Raw genomic sequence first — 13,963 nt, 5'->3', positions numbered from 1 at the left:
GGTCTGGGGTAAGGGTCGTGACAGAGGGGGATTTGAGGGCCTGCATAGATTATCAATCCCTAAACCAGTAAAAAAATAGCTACCCTCTACCACTCATTCCGGAACTCTTTGATCAGGTGAAAGATGCACAAATCTACACTAAATTACACCTGTGAGGGGCATACCACTTGATACGGATCAAAAAGGGGGATGAATGGAAGACAGCCTTCCAGACAAAGTACGGCCTGTATGATTACCAAGTAATGCCCTTCGGGTTATGCAACACCCCGGCCGCCTTTCAGAATTTGTTGAACGAAGTACTAAGGGACTTACTAGAAGTCTGCGCCATGGTGTACATTGATGATATCTTGGTGTACTCATCCACAGAACAAGAGCATGTCAAACATGTGCTAGCTGTCCTGGATCGGTTCCGACAACATCAACTCTACGCTAAACTGGAGCAGCAGGTTATATGATCGAGGCTCGCGTGCCTTGCCAGATGCAAGGTAGGCCATATGCCTCCCACAGCTGCACTCTAGATTTCGGCAACATGATTGTTTTCTCTGCCACAGTTAATCGTACCCTAGCATTCTAACCTACCAGTCTGTGCCTTAAAGATTTGCGCTCTGACACACTACTACTGTCCTCGCACATGACACTTTAGCTCTGTAGCTTTAGGTACGACCCGGAACGCAGTTGCTGCCCTACGGCTTTATTGGCTTAAGTGTCCTACCCGAACCCAGGCATTGCCTAATTCAGCCTATGTGCTATTCTGGACCTAGATGCTGCCACACTGCATCATGTGCTGCACCTTAGGGTCGCTAATAGACCACATTTGATTTGTGTTGTGCTTTATGGTCGCTAATAGACCACACTTGATTTATGTCGTGCCTCATGGTCGCTAATAGACCACACTTGATTTGTGTTGTGCCTCATGGTCGCTAATAGCCCACATTTGTTTTGTGTTGTGCCTTACAGTCATCAATAGACCACATTTGATTTGTGTTGTGCCTTATGGTCGCTAATAGACCACACTTGATTTGTGTTGTGCCTCATGGTCGCTAATAGACCACACTTGATTTGTGTTGTGCCTCATGGTCGCTAATAGCCCACATTTGATTTGTGTTGTGCCTTACGGTTACCAATAGACCACATTTGATTTGTGTTGTGCCTTATGGTCGCTAATAGACCAAATTTGATTTGTGTTGTGCCTTATCTGTAGTTGCTACTGCACTTTACTACTGTACTTTACTACTGTAGTGCCTATCTAGTATCTACACATACGTTAATTGAGTACACAAACTACTCTTGCTAATAACCTATGAACCTCATTGCCCCCATCTTTAGAGCCAAGTCACCCACAATGGCCACATTTAGAGGCGCCACTCTAACTATGGCTACCCTCCTCCCGTTGTTCCAGAATATCTCACCTCAGAACCGCACCCACACAACCCCACCACTTTACCCAGATCTACTATCTCCAACAGAATGGATAAACAGATTTGCCCGCCCACCTTCACCCTGCATACCCTGTCCCACACCCCTTAGAAATACAAGACTAGGTTCTCGCCTTGTTGCACCCACTACCACACTCATGAACGTAGCCCCACCGACCATGATTAGAAACAATAGACTCAGCTATCGCACTAATCTTGATACAAAACTCACCAGAATGCTCTCCAATCAGACTAAGAACCCCAAGCAGCCGACCTCACTCACTGACCTCCCACCGAGTCACAACCCAGCAATACCTCACTCGCCACCACACACGAAAGCCAACCCTCCACAGACCTCTATCAAGGGAGCTCTCATCAAAGCTCGCTCATTGGTAGCCCACGCTACTGATGTCGCTGACATTATCTCCACTAACCACCTAGACTTTATCGCTATCACGGAGACATGGCTCCACCCAGCAGCCGGTCCCACAATAGCTCTCGCCACTCCGGACAACTACAACATCATCCGAGCTGACAGAAAAATGGAATAGGAGGGGGAATAGCAATTATTGCAAAATCCACCCTAAACATCAGAGAAATAACCAGCACAACCCTACCTTCAGCCGAACTTTTATCCGTCAAACTCCCATTATCTGACACACAAACCATCCTGCTCCATATTATATACAGACCCCCAGGACCCCCCTCCACCTTTGAAGAGGATATCTCTCTCCTACTTTCTACCAATTTGAAACCGAAATCCCAAAACTTCATTCTGGGAGATTTCAACTTGGGACTCAATGACCACAATGACAACCAGGCCACATCCCTTAACACGATTACTCATCTAGGCTTCACCCAACACATTAATCAACCTACACATACAAAAGGAAGATCCTTGGATTGGCTTGCAGATGCCAATTGCAACCTCTCACTGACTGACATCACTTCCTGTGCTTGAACCGACCATCATCTTATTACCTTCTCTTTACCTAGATCTTCACCATCTACCACACGACCCACTAAGTTACCTCTAATAATCTCCAGAAATAACCGTAACATCACTATAGAGAACCTCAAACCTCTTCTCGCGCCTATCAGTAAAGCTAACCTACCTACGCAAAATAACAACCCAGCAGCCATAGTAGACTTATATAACAACACCTTAGAACTAGCCCTCAACCAGATAGCTCCTCTCAAACAACGAAAAGCCAAACCTATTGCCCACTCCAACAAATGGTTCTCAGCAGAATTAAAAGCTCTCCGCAATATTAAAAGAACTGCAGAAACTAGCTGGAGAAAAGCCCCTTCTCTCTCCACTAAAGACAAATTCGCTTCAGCTGCCTCCACCTACAAATCCGCCATTTTAAATGCTAAAAAAAGAGATCTATAACTTGAGAATACAAAATGCCAAATCTGGCACTAAAGAACTTTTCTCTATACTAAGAGAACTTGAATCACCATTGTCTCCTACAGAGGACTACATCAAAGACAAGGCCTGGTGTAACAATATCCAGCTCGCCCTCGCTAACAAAATTGCCCTCCTACAAACCAAGATAGAAGCAAAAAAATATAGCCTTGCCTCCAAGCAGAACCCCAGCAGCAAAATTAACCACACCACCCCTAATTGCCCCTCCTTCCACTTCTCACCAGTCACAGAAGAGGAAGTAATCAAGATAATCGCCAGTCTCAAACCATCCAACTGTAAAGGTGACATTTGTCCCGCATCTGTTATCAAAGACGTTGCTAATGAGTTAGCCCCTCTCATCACCTCTCTGATCAACTCCTCCTTCAAAAACTCAGTGGTTCCCAACAACCTTAAAGAAGCATGGGTCCTACCCCTGCTCAAAAAACCTAACCTAGATCCCAACATCCCCACAAACTACAGGCCCATCACCACAGTCCCATTTCTTCTCAAAATCTTGGACAGGATAGCCTATCTCCAAATACAACAACATTTGGAAGACAACAACCTCCTAGGCCTGCGACAATCCGGCTTTAGACCAAGGCACGGGACTGAAACTGCCCTCTTGGATCCAAAAATCCAAATGGATGACGCCAAAGACAAGGGCAAACTGGCCATCTTGCTCTTGTTGGATCTCTCTGCTGCCTTTGATCTGGTTGACCACCAGATCCTCACTCAACACCTCTCCTCGGCTGCTGCAATCTCTCAGAATGCCACTAAGTGGATCCAGTCATTTCTGTCTGACAGGTCGACTAGAGTCTTCGCCCCCACTGCGGCTGCAGACCCTATCCCAATCACATGTGGAGTGCCCCAAGGTTCTTGCATTTCTCCTACACTTTACAACATATTCACGAAGCTCCTATTCGACCGTCTTGACGATCTGGGTGTCAGCTACACTAATTATGCAGACGACACCCAGGTCCTCATCACGCTCACTAGTAACTATGAAGAAGATGTTGCAAAGCTTAATGACATCTACTTAGAAATCCAAGCCTGGATGGCTACACACAGTCTTTGCCTAAACGACGATAAGACAGAATTGCTTATCGTAGGCTCCCAGGCTCGCCTCAACAAACTGGACCAAAGGTACCAATCCTTTACCATTGATGGCAACATCATAAAAGTATCCAAAGAGGTCAAAACACTAGGTGTATACCTCGACTCTACCTTGTCACTAAAGAAACAAATAAACTCTACCATCTCAGCTACCTCATACACCAATAAATTGATCAATGCCTGCAGGCCTTTTCTCTCCACCTCTAGTTGCCTCACCCTATCTAGAGCGCTGATATTGTCTAAATTAGACTATTGCAACACACTCTACTTAGGCACTACCACAAAAAACTTGAAAAGGCTCCAGATCCTGCAAAATAATGCACTAAGATGTGCCCTCTTCCTCCCGCGCAAGGCGCACATATCCACGGTTAGCAAAGAAGTCCACTGGCTCCCGATCCGTGACAGAATTAAGCTAAGAACCCTGGTCATCACCCATAAGTGCTTGTCACGCACTGCCCCACGTTACCTCTCAGACAAATTCTCTAGACACTGCCCCATTAGACCCACCAGAACTCCTTACCTGCACCAACTAAAGATCCCTAACTATAACCTAAAAACAGCAGGAGGCTCCAGTTTCCCAGTGCTCGCAGCACAATGTTGGAACACCCTCCTTCCTACAATTAGATCGGAAACCGCGTTCTGGCCATTCACAGCCATGGTAAAATCATGGCTATTAGCCTAAACATCTAGACTCTCACCGAGACGGCCGGCCAGCCGCCGCTCTCTACCGGCAGTAATGTTTACTCTATCTACAGCCTATTCAGGACCAACCTGTAACCTGGTCCTCACTCGCCACTGTAACTATTTTGTGCCTATTCTCTGTACATACTCTTCCCGGTATATTCTACTCTTGTATGTAAACATTCAGAGCTTGGACTAATGTATGCTCTGTCTGTTGTATTATGATGTTCGTGTAACGATATGTAACTCTGCTGTGCACATGATTATGCGCCCAGCTACCTGAGGGTTCGGACGCGCTTTATAAATAAACAAACTAAACTAAACTAAATGTTCCTTTCACGTATCTGAAGTGGAGTTCTTAGGGTTTATCCTAACCCCTCAAAGCATTCGAATGGACAACAGAAAAGTGGATGCAATCCAGAATTGGCCTTCACCCACTTCCATTAAAGGTATCCAGAGTTTTCGTGGCTTTGCAAACTTTTATCGCTGCTCATACCAGACTTCTCCCAAGTGGTCCATCCAATCAAATCTCTGTTACGAAAAACAAACGGTTTGAATGGCCCGTTGAAGCAGAAGCAGCTTTTCAGGACCTCAAATTGAAGTTCACTTCAGCTCCAATTCTACGGCACTCGAAACCGGATCTCCCTTACACAGTAGAAACCAATGCATCTAGCACCGCCATGGGAGCGGTCCTCTCACAGAGAGACCCCGAAACCGGCCAATTACATCAGGTTGCGTTCTGGTCTAAGAAATACTCCGACTGAAAGAAATTATGCCATTACCGACAAGGAGCTTCTTGCAATCAAAGCAGCCTTCAAGGAGTGGAGACACTATCTCTTGGGGGCCCGGCACACGGTTACTGTCATCACAGACCATCGAAACTTGCAATACCTAAGATCAGCAAAAGCGCAGTCGTCTCGCCAACTCTGATGGGCTTTATTTTTTGCGGAATACGATTATGTCATCACGTACCGCCCGGGAGTGCGTAACGGCAAGGCCGACGCCTTGTCACGTCTGGACAGTGGGAACCAAGCACATGAAGAAACAGAACCAGTAGCCATTATCCCCGAAAGTAGACTCCTGGGAGTCACAACAACTGCTCCACTTGATGATTTAAAGACTGACGTGCTTCAGCATATGAGTAAAGAAGAACTCCAAACATGGGTTTCCAGGAGCAGTCAGCACACGATTATCAATAGATTGCCGTGCTTCAAGGGATGGATATATCTTCCCACTGTAGCACAACGAGAAAAGATCATTACTACCTATCACAATGCCGTATTGGAAGCACACCCTGGTATAGCCAAAACAACGGCCAAGATACAAAGAGCTTATTGGTGGCCAACCTGGTGGAAAGACGTCACTCGATTCGTGCTCTCCTGCGGCATTTGCACACAAAACAAATCACAAAAACAAAAACCAGCGGGCCTCTTACGCCCCTTAGCAATTCCACCTACGCCGTGGCATACATTGTCCCTTGATTTCATCACCGATTTACCCCCTTGTAATGGTTACAACACGATACTGGTTGTTGTAGATCTCTTCTCAAAAATGGCCCACTTCATTCCTCTTAAAGGATTACCCACCGCAGCTACCTTAGCAAAAGTATTTCTGGAACAAATAGTGCGGTGACACGGTTTCCCATCAATTCTAGTGTTGGACTGAGGCCGTCAATTCTTTTCAAAAGTTTGGCAAAAGAGCTGCAGACTAGCACAGGTGGTTGTTCGCCTGTTCACCTGTTCACCAGTCATCACCCCCAAACCGACGGCCAAATGGAGCGGACGAATCAGACGCTCAAACAGTAACTACGTTTCTTGCTCCATCAATCAGAAAACACCTGGAAAGATGTACTATGGATCGCGGAATATGCTTACAACAACTCGCAACATTCCACCACTATGTCTTGTATGGGCGACATGCACAAACCTCCATCTTTGATCCGCCGGAGACACTCGAGATGCCAGCGGTAAAGACTCTGCATACAACCATCAAGCAAGTATTCAAGAAGGCTACAGAGCACCTAACCAAAGCCAAAGAAAGACATAAGAAATTTGCAGATCAGCATCGAAAGGCAGCACCGGCTTATCAAGTCAGAGACGCTTTATGGCTAGCCTTGAAATACATTCCAATGAAAGGACCTCGAACATTCCGCCCAAGATACCTCGGCCCATATACCGCCAAGTCAATCATCAATCTTGTGGCAGTAAAACTGGCTCTACCCACGAAAATGTGTATCCACCCAGTGTTCCATGTTTCTCTTTTAAAACCAGTTCAACCTGGCACTCGGTTACAAGAACCCCCAACAGCGACAATTGTGGACGGGGAACTGGAGTATGAAGTTAAAAAACATACTGGACTCCAAAACCATTAGGCCCAGATTGTATTATCTAATTGAATGGAAAGGATATGGGCCACATGTCACGACTCGCTCCCTTCACTCCCATTCCCACCACTTGGGGGCATGCATTGGGGTTTATTCCTTACTGGACTTTTTCTCCGAACCTTATGCTACAGTGCTGTGATGAATTGGGAGCGCTAAATCCCTATTTTCCAAGCTACTTCCCTTCTGGATCCATTCCAGGTTTTTGGCAGCCAGCATACTTATTTAATCAAATGACTATGCTTCCCAGAATGCCTGGCCCACTGCTTCACCTCCACCTTTGCAGGACAAGGTTGGGTGGAGGATAGGCAACACCTGTGGCTGCAGGTGCAGCAATCAGCACACCTGAGGCGTGTGCTCGTTAAGCAGCGTTAAAAGCCTCAGTTTGCTTCAGTCCAGCGCTGGTCATTGATGCAGTGCCCCTGTTTGTGACTGGTCCCTTGTTCCTGGTGCTCAGCTTTTTGCCTAGTTCCAAGTTTCTATTTTCTTGTTCCTTAACGCTGGATTTCGAATTTATTGTGCTTAATTGATTTCTGCTTCCTAGATTCCCTTTCTGTCTTCCTCTGTTTGCAGGCAGCATTTCTCAGTGCTTTCCCTTTTTGATGCAGCCCAGTTTGTCTGTGTTCTATATTTCTTTGACTTTGTCCTTTGCTGCTGTAAACCCTGATGCCTTAGCCTTCCTCTTTAGATTAGCTTCCTGTCTTTTTCCTTGGATGGGTGGGGGACGTTTGCCTTGATAATTTCGTTTTCCCTACTCCTGTTCCTTACTTTCTCTTGGAATCCATTCCATGCTTTCTCTTGCACTTCTGCATTTATTTCCCATTGATTATTAGGTGTAGTGTGCTGTTGTAGCTAGCTCCTGTGTAAATGCCTATGTTTTCCTCACTATTCTGTAATCACTATTGCTACGTGCCCCTTGTCATATGTATTTAGTTATCCTCCCATTGCTGTTATAGCCTTTCTGGGTCCCTGTTTGATCAACAGGGTTCGTGGGCTTGCTGACATTCAAGAGGTATTTCTCGTCCTTGTGAGTACTGTTTTTAAGTTCCCTTATTTAATACCATCAAGAGTGTTAGTTCACAGATCCTGTCGTTGCTTGCCCTCTACGTGGGCTTAGCGCTGTCAGTACCTGTAACAGCAATTGGGGGTAAGGCGCTTGCCGACTTTCCTTGCAGTCATAAGGAGTTTCTAAGTGCTTACCCCACATCCCTTTTCATATATTTGTATTGTTGTCACACTCTATTTGCACTCCTGGGTTTTAGCATACATGAGTCTTGGTTCCTGTGTGCACGTTGTTTGATTCAAGGCTATTTACTGTGTGATTTTGTGCACATTTCCCTTGCCATATTCGCTGCCTTTATACTCATCTGACAGAATGACCAGCCCACTATTCCCATTGAATATGGCAAGTTTAAGAAAGAAAGGCAGCAAGGTCTCTAACTAGTTTGTACAGAAAGCTTCCCCTACATTTACCTGTGACAATCAAATCACTAGTCCTGACTTAAATGAACTCCTTGTCACGAATGGGCATTTATGTGCAGAGTATTTTTCCCACAGGATGGCCCATTTTACATTGCCTGATCCTAGTTCTGTCTTTTATTCTGATCCAGATTCTACGTCAGCACACGCCTTAGCAGCAGAAAACAACACACTGTTAGACCTATTACACAAGAGTACCTCTGATGTTGAACCCCATGATTCCAGTTGTGTTTCACCTCAGATTGAACAGTTTCATGATACAAAAATAAAGAATGGAGGGGTTCCTTGCATAACTTCTGTTTTCTACCCTCAGTCTAAAGCATACTCCTTTGCACAAGTACATACTGTGGTCCCTAATGCCAAGAGGTCTGAGGTCAATAGTTTGCTTAAGGGAAACACAGACCAAGTTGGTAAGAGAAAGTATAGATCACAGAACCTGCAAGCAGTAGATGACAATGTACAATCGGTGCATATCAGGATTGCTAGTGCAGGATCCAGCTCTGATGCCACCATGCCTCCCCCTGTGCCTACTGAAAGTGATTTACAGTTAATGCAGGGCATGCTAAAAGCTAAGCTTGAGGAGTTAAGACAAGAATTCCTTTCTTTACAAGAGGAGAATAAAACCTTGCAGTCTTTACTGAATACACCTCAGACTTTATCAGTTGATGTTGATGAAGTGAACACTGTTCAGCCTCTGAGTGCAGACTTTGGTAAACCCTGATATTTGTCAATATGTAAGATCTTTTGGGAGTGAAAGCATTTCTTCTAGCACAGCGCTTAATCTGGGAAGTTTCTGACAATTGTCCTGCTGTTTGTCAGGGATTGCAGTTAGCTGAAGATTTACTAGGCACTCCTTTACCTAAGGATTCCAGTCTAGCAGCTCTTCATAGCCCCGAGTTAGCACACAGGCAAGCTTCTCATTTCCAAACACAATCCACAATGGTGGCATACATAGATTCAGTCACTACAGTAGGCTTAGGCCCTGCTCTTGATCCAGCTGCTGAGACTGAAGTAGATGTTCAAGCTGATGTGGAAAACAATGTTACCTCTGGGTTCACTCTTCCTTCTGCCAATTCTGATCACAATGAACGGTCAGAGACAGTACAGATTTCATGTTCTGATGGACTCATTCCACAGTATACAGAACCAAAATCCCGGCAGGCGATTCCTGAACTGTTGATTGTTAATCTGCCACTTTCAGAAGCTAAAACAGAGGAATGGACAATTGACGAAATCCTGATTAACAGAGACTTTACTATGGTAATTCCACTGGTTAAATTTGACTTTTACAAAGAAAGAGACTCTGTGTCACCCACTAAGAAAAGTGACTGCAAGGGTACAGCTCAGTCTTTGGTTACTGGTGCCAAGGAGTCTGCAGTCCTAAAGATGCCCTCCATTCCTGAGCCACAAATGTGTCTGTCAACTTCTGAGATTTCTGTCTGTCCTCCTACTACCATTGACTCTTATATGATCCAATCCACAGCCCTGCAGTCATCTTTGGCACATGTGTCTTCAATCAATGAACCGCTGCCATGTCTGCCATTCACTCAAGAGCCTCCACCATGCATGTGGTCAGTCCCAAAGACCTTGACATGTTCGTATTCAGCTATCGAGATTGCTCCAGCTTGCATGCCTTCAGCCTCAAGGTTTCCTCTGGCCTGCCTGTCTTCAGCTACAGTGACCCATCCAGCAGATCATCCTTCAGCCATAGAGCCTCCGGTAGTCCATCATAAGTGCATGTCTTCAGTCCCAGAGCCTACTGCTTGTTTGCCTTCAGTTCATGAGGCACCTGTATCCTGCCTAGCCTTGATGCCAATATCAGATGTATACCTGTCTACACCATCAGATCCTGCTGTATTTTCTACTGCTCCAGAGATTGATCCTGAATCCCAACCATTTACTGCTGATGAACGTCCTGCCTGCCCTTCTTATGCTTCGGGGGGATCACCAGAATGCCTGCCTTTTACACAAGACGATTCTCCCAACTGCTTCACTTTAGCATCAGAGCCTCCTGAATATGCAGCATCAGAGTTTGAGACTTTTGGCAGCTCCCACTTCAGAGTCATCAAGCTGGACCAAGTGACGGGTCAGAACAACTCACCTGGGTGTGCACAGGGGGTTGTGCAGACCGGCATATTACCTGCAGGACTAGTGCAACAGAATTCCGCCAAGAAGCACCAGTTGGGCGCTAGTAGCCAAAGGAAGGGAATGATTGCTGCACTTCAAAATGTGCCTGTTATTGCTCCTGCTGCGAGTGTGCCTGATGTACCAAGTACTGCATCTATCACTCCTATCAGTATTCCAAAAGTCCCTGCTGTTGTATCCTACGCGCAACAAAGTGGCTTCACGACTGTCAGCAGGAGTACCAGCCTTGTACAACCCAGTGGACTTCCAGGCCTCCAAGGCGTAGAACATGTGCAGTCAAACCTTAGTCACTATCAACCACAAGCCTTTTCCCAGATGGATGACAGAAGAAAATCCGAACCTCTACCTCAGCCGCCACCTTCTTTAATTGCTGAACATAAACATTTCCTGAAACTGTCCTGTTCGCTATAGTCCTCCACCCCTCGGTTCTCCCCACTCTCCTCACCTGATTCCAAGTCCTCCAGGTGTAGCTGTCTGTGAGACAGGTAGTCCTTCTCTCTCTTGTGTGCCGTGAGCCTACCTCGGGAGGAAGCCACAGTGAGTGCTGATAAACAGCAGTCCTGGGGCCCCTTTCCCGCGATCTGGCAGTAAACGAAGGGAAAAAGCCTTGACAGGCAGAAAAAAACCTTTGGCGAGATGTGTAGCAGAGAAGCGTGTCCTGTCAGGAGTAGGAAGGTCTCGGAGTCCTCGAAGGTAAGCAGTTGAATGAAGTAGACTGAAGCAGGGTGGTGAGCAGATGAATTTCAGATGAGACATAATACCGCTGGGGTCCCGCCACAGGCAAACGCCTACCTCCGAAGAGCTGCGCAGGGCCGGGAGCGGCAAAGAAGGAGACCGCAGCCGGAATGCAGAAGGAGGGGGCGGGCGCAGGGTGAGAGCCGCAACCAGGCAGAGTCAGCGGGTAAAGGGAGAAAGAGAAGAGAGATGAGCGCGAATGCAAAGGGGAGAGGAGAGGAAAGAAGGGAGACGGGCCGCGAGAAGGGGCGGACCGAGAGAAAACGAAGAGTGGCCAAAAGGGCCGGGAGCTGGAATACTAGCATTTAGACCCAAAGGAAGCAAGAAACGCACAGCCGGGGGCGGGGGGGTTGCAACGCCATGTTGAAAAAACCTCTACGCTGGGGAAAAGACGTGGCGGAACTATCCGCTTGGCTTCCTACCTCGGAGCCGCCAACTCGGATATAAACGCCAAGTGTGGTGGCGGATGACAGAAACCTCCCGCATGTCCGCTCTCGGCAGAAAGGATAACATAGCTTCTACCATTGTCTAATGCGTGTTGCACTAGCCTGCCTCCCTCCTCAAAGACTTATAAGTGTCCGCTCCCAGTTACTGAGTTTCCTGGGCCTTCCAACTCGGCTTCAGATCCTGCAAGTCCTTCATGCCTTTCTTCGACCCATGAGTATCTTCCTCACCAGACGCCTGCCTATGACTCTTCTAGACTGCAGCCTGATTCTATGCATTCCAGTCCATCTGCCTTTGCCCACAGGCCACCATTTCCATCAGTGCCACCTCCAAAGAAAAAGCACTCCCATCATGGAAAGAAGATGTCTTGTGCGGGTGGCAGGCACAAGAAGACGGCCGTGGGAGGGGGTATACTGTCACGACTCGCTCCCTTCGCTCCCGTTCCCACCACTTGGGGGCATGAATTGAGGTTTATTCCGTACTGGACTTTTTCTCCGAACCTTATGCTACAGTGCTGTGATGAATTGGGAGCGCTAAATCCCTATTTTCCAAGCTACTTCCCTTCCGGATCCATTCCAGGTTTTTGGCAGCCAGCATGCTTCTTTAATCAAATGACTATGCTCCCCAGAATGCCTGGCCCACTGCTTCACCTCCACCCTTGCAGGACAAGGTTGGGTGGAGGATAGGCAACACTTGTGGCTGAAGGTGCAGCAATCAGCACACCTGAGGCGTGTGCTCGTTAAGCAGCTTTAAAAGCCTCAGTTTGCTTCAGTCCAGCGCTGGTCATTGATGCAGTGTCCCTGTTTGTGACTGGTCCCTTGTTCCTGGTGCTCAGCTTTTTGCCTAGTTCCAAGGTTCAATTTTCTTGTTCCTTAACCCTGGATTTCGAATTTATTGTGCTTAATTGATTTCTGCTTCATAGATTCCCTTTCTGTCTTCCTCTGTTTGCAGGCAGCATTTCTCAGTGCTTTCCCTTTTTGATGCAGCCCAGTTTGTCTGTGTTCTATATTTCTTTGACTTTGTCCTTTGCTGCTGTAAACCTTGAGGCCTTAGCCTTCCTCTTTAGATTAGCTTTCTGTCTTTTTTCCTTGGATGGGTAGGGGAAGTTTGCCTTGGTAATTTCATTTTCCCTGCTCCTGTTCCTTACTTTCTCTTGGAATCCATTCCATGTTTTCCCTTGCTCTTCTGCATTTATTTCCCATTGATTATTAGGTGTGGTGTGCTGTTGTAGCTAGCTCCTGTGTGAATGCCTATGTTTTCCTCACTATTCTGTAATCACTATTCCTACTTGCCCCTTGTCTTGAGTCTTATGTATTTAGTTATCCTCCCATTGCTGTGATAGCCTTTCTGGGTCCCTGTTTGATCAACAGGGTTCGTGGGCTTGCTGACATTCAAGAGGTATTTCTCATCCTCGTGAGTACTGTTTTTAAGTTCCCTTATTTAATACCATCAAGATTGTTAGTTCACAGATCCTGTTGTTGCTTGCCCTCTATGTGGGCTTAGCGCTGTCAGTACCTGTAACAGCAATTGGGGGTAAGGCGCTTGCCGACTTTCCTTGCAGTCATATGGAGTTTCTAAGTGCTTACCCCACATCCCTTTTCATATATTTGTATTGTTGTCACACTCTATTTGCACTCCTGGGTTTTATCATACATGAGTCTTGGTTCCTGTGTGCACGTTGTTTGATTCAAGGCTATTCACTGTGTGATTTTGTGCACATTTCCCTTGCTATATTCGCTGCCTTTGTACTCATCTGACACCATAAGAGGCATGCTGGGAACCCAGAGAACATGTCCATGCCTCTCGACTAGTGAAAAGGTTCCATCGCACACGTCCAACTAAACCCGGACCCAGGGGTGGCACTTCAGGAGGGGCCTTGGGGGGGGGCCTTACTGTCACGACCACTAATCCTGTAACCCACTCACATGTATCCACCCCAGGGTTTCCCCAGCCGGGTCATAGACCATTGCCACATTGTCATGCCACACCATTTAGAAACAGGGAAGGACCCAGCTGGGCTCAAGCATGGCGCTCATGGCACCAGCTACTGTATTCAGCACTAGGCGGATCACCCAACATGGAGGGATACCAACTCTGCATATACTGAAGCAGCAGTCTAGTCTCAGGGTATGGCCGGCTTCTCCGCTTCGCGTTGCTCTCCCC

This window comes from Ambystoma mexicanum, chromosome 5q (assembly GCF_040938575.1).
Source record: "Ambystoma mexicanum isolate Mex_15411 chromosome 5q, UKY_AmexF1_1, whole genome shotgun sequence".
In the NCBI taxonomy this organism is placed as follows: domain Eukaryota; kingdom Metazoa; phylum Chordata; class Amphibia; order Caudata; family Ambystomatidae; genus Ambystoma; species Ambystoma mexicanum.
Note: the sequence above shows the minus strand (reverse complement) of the source record.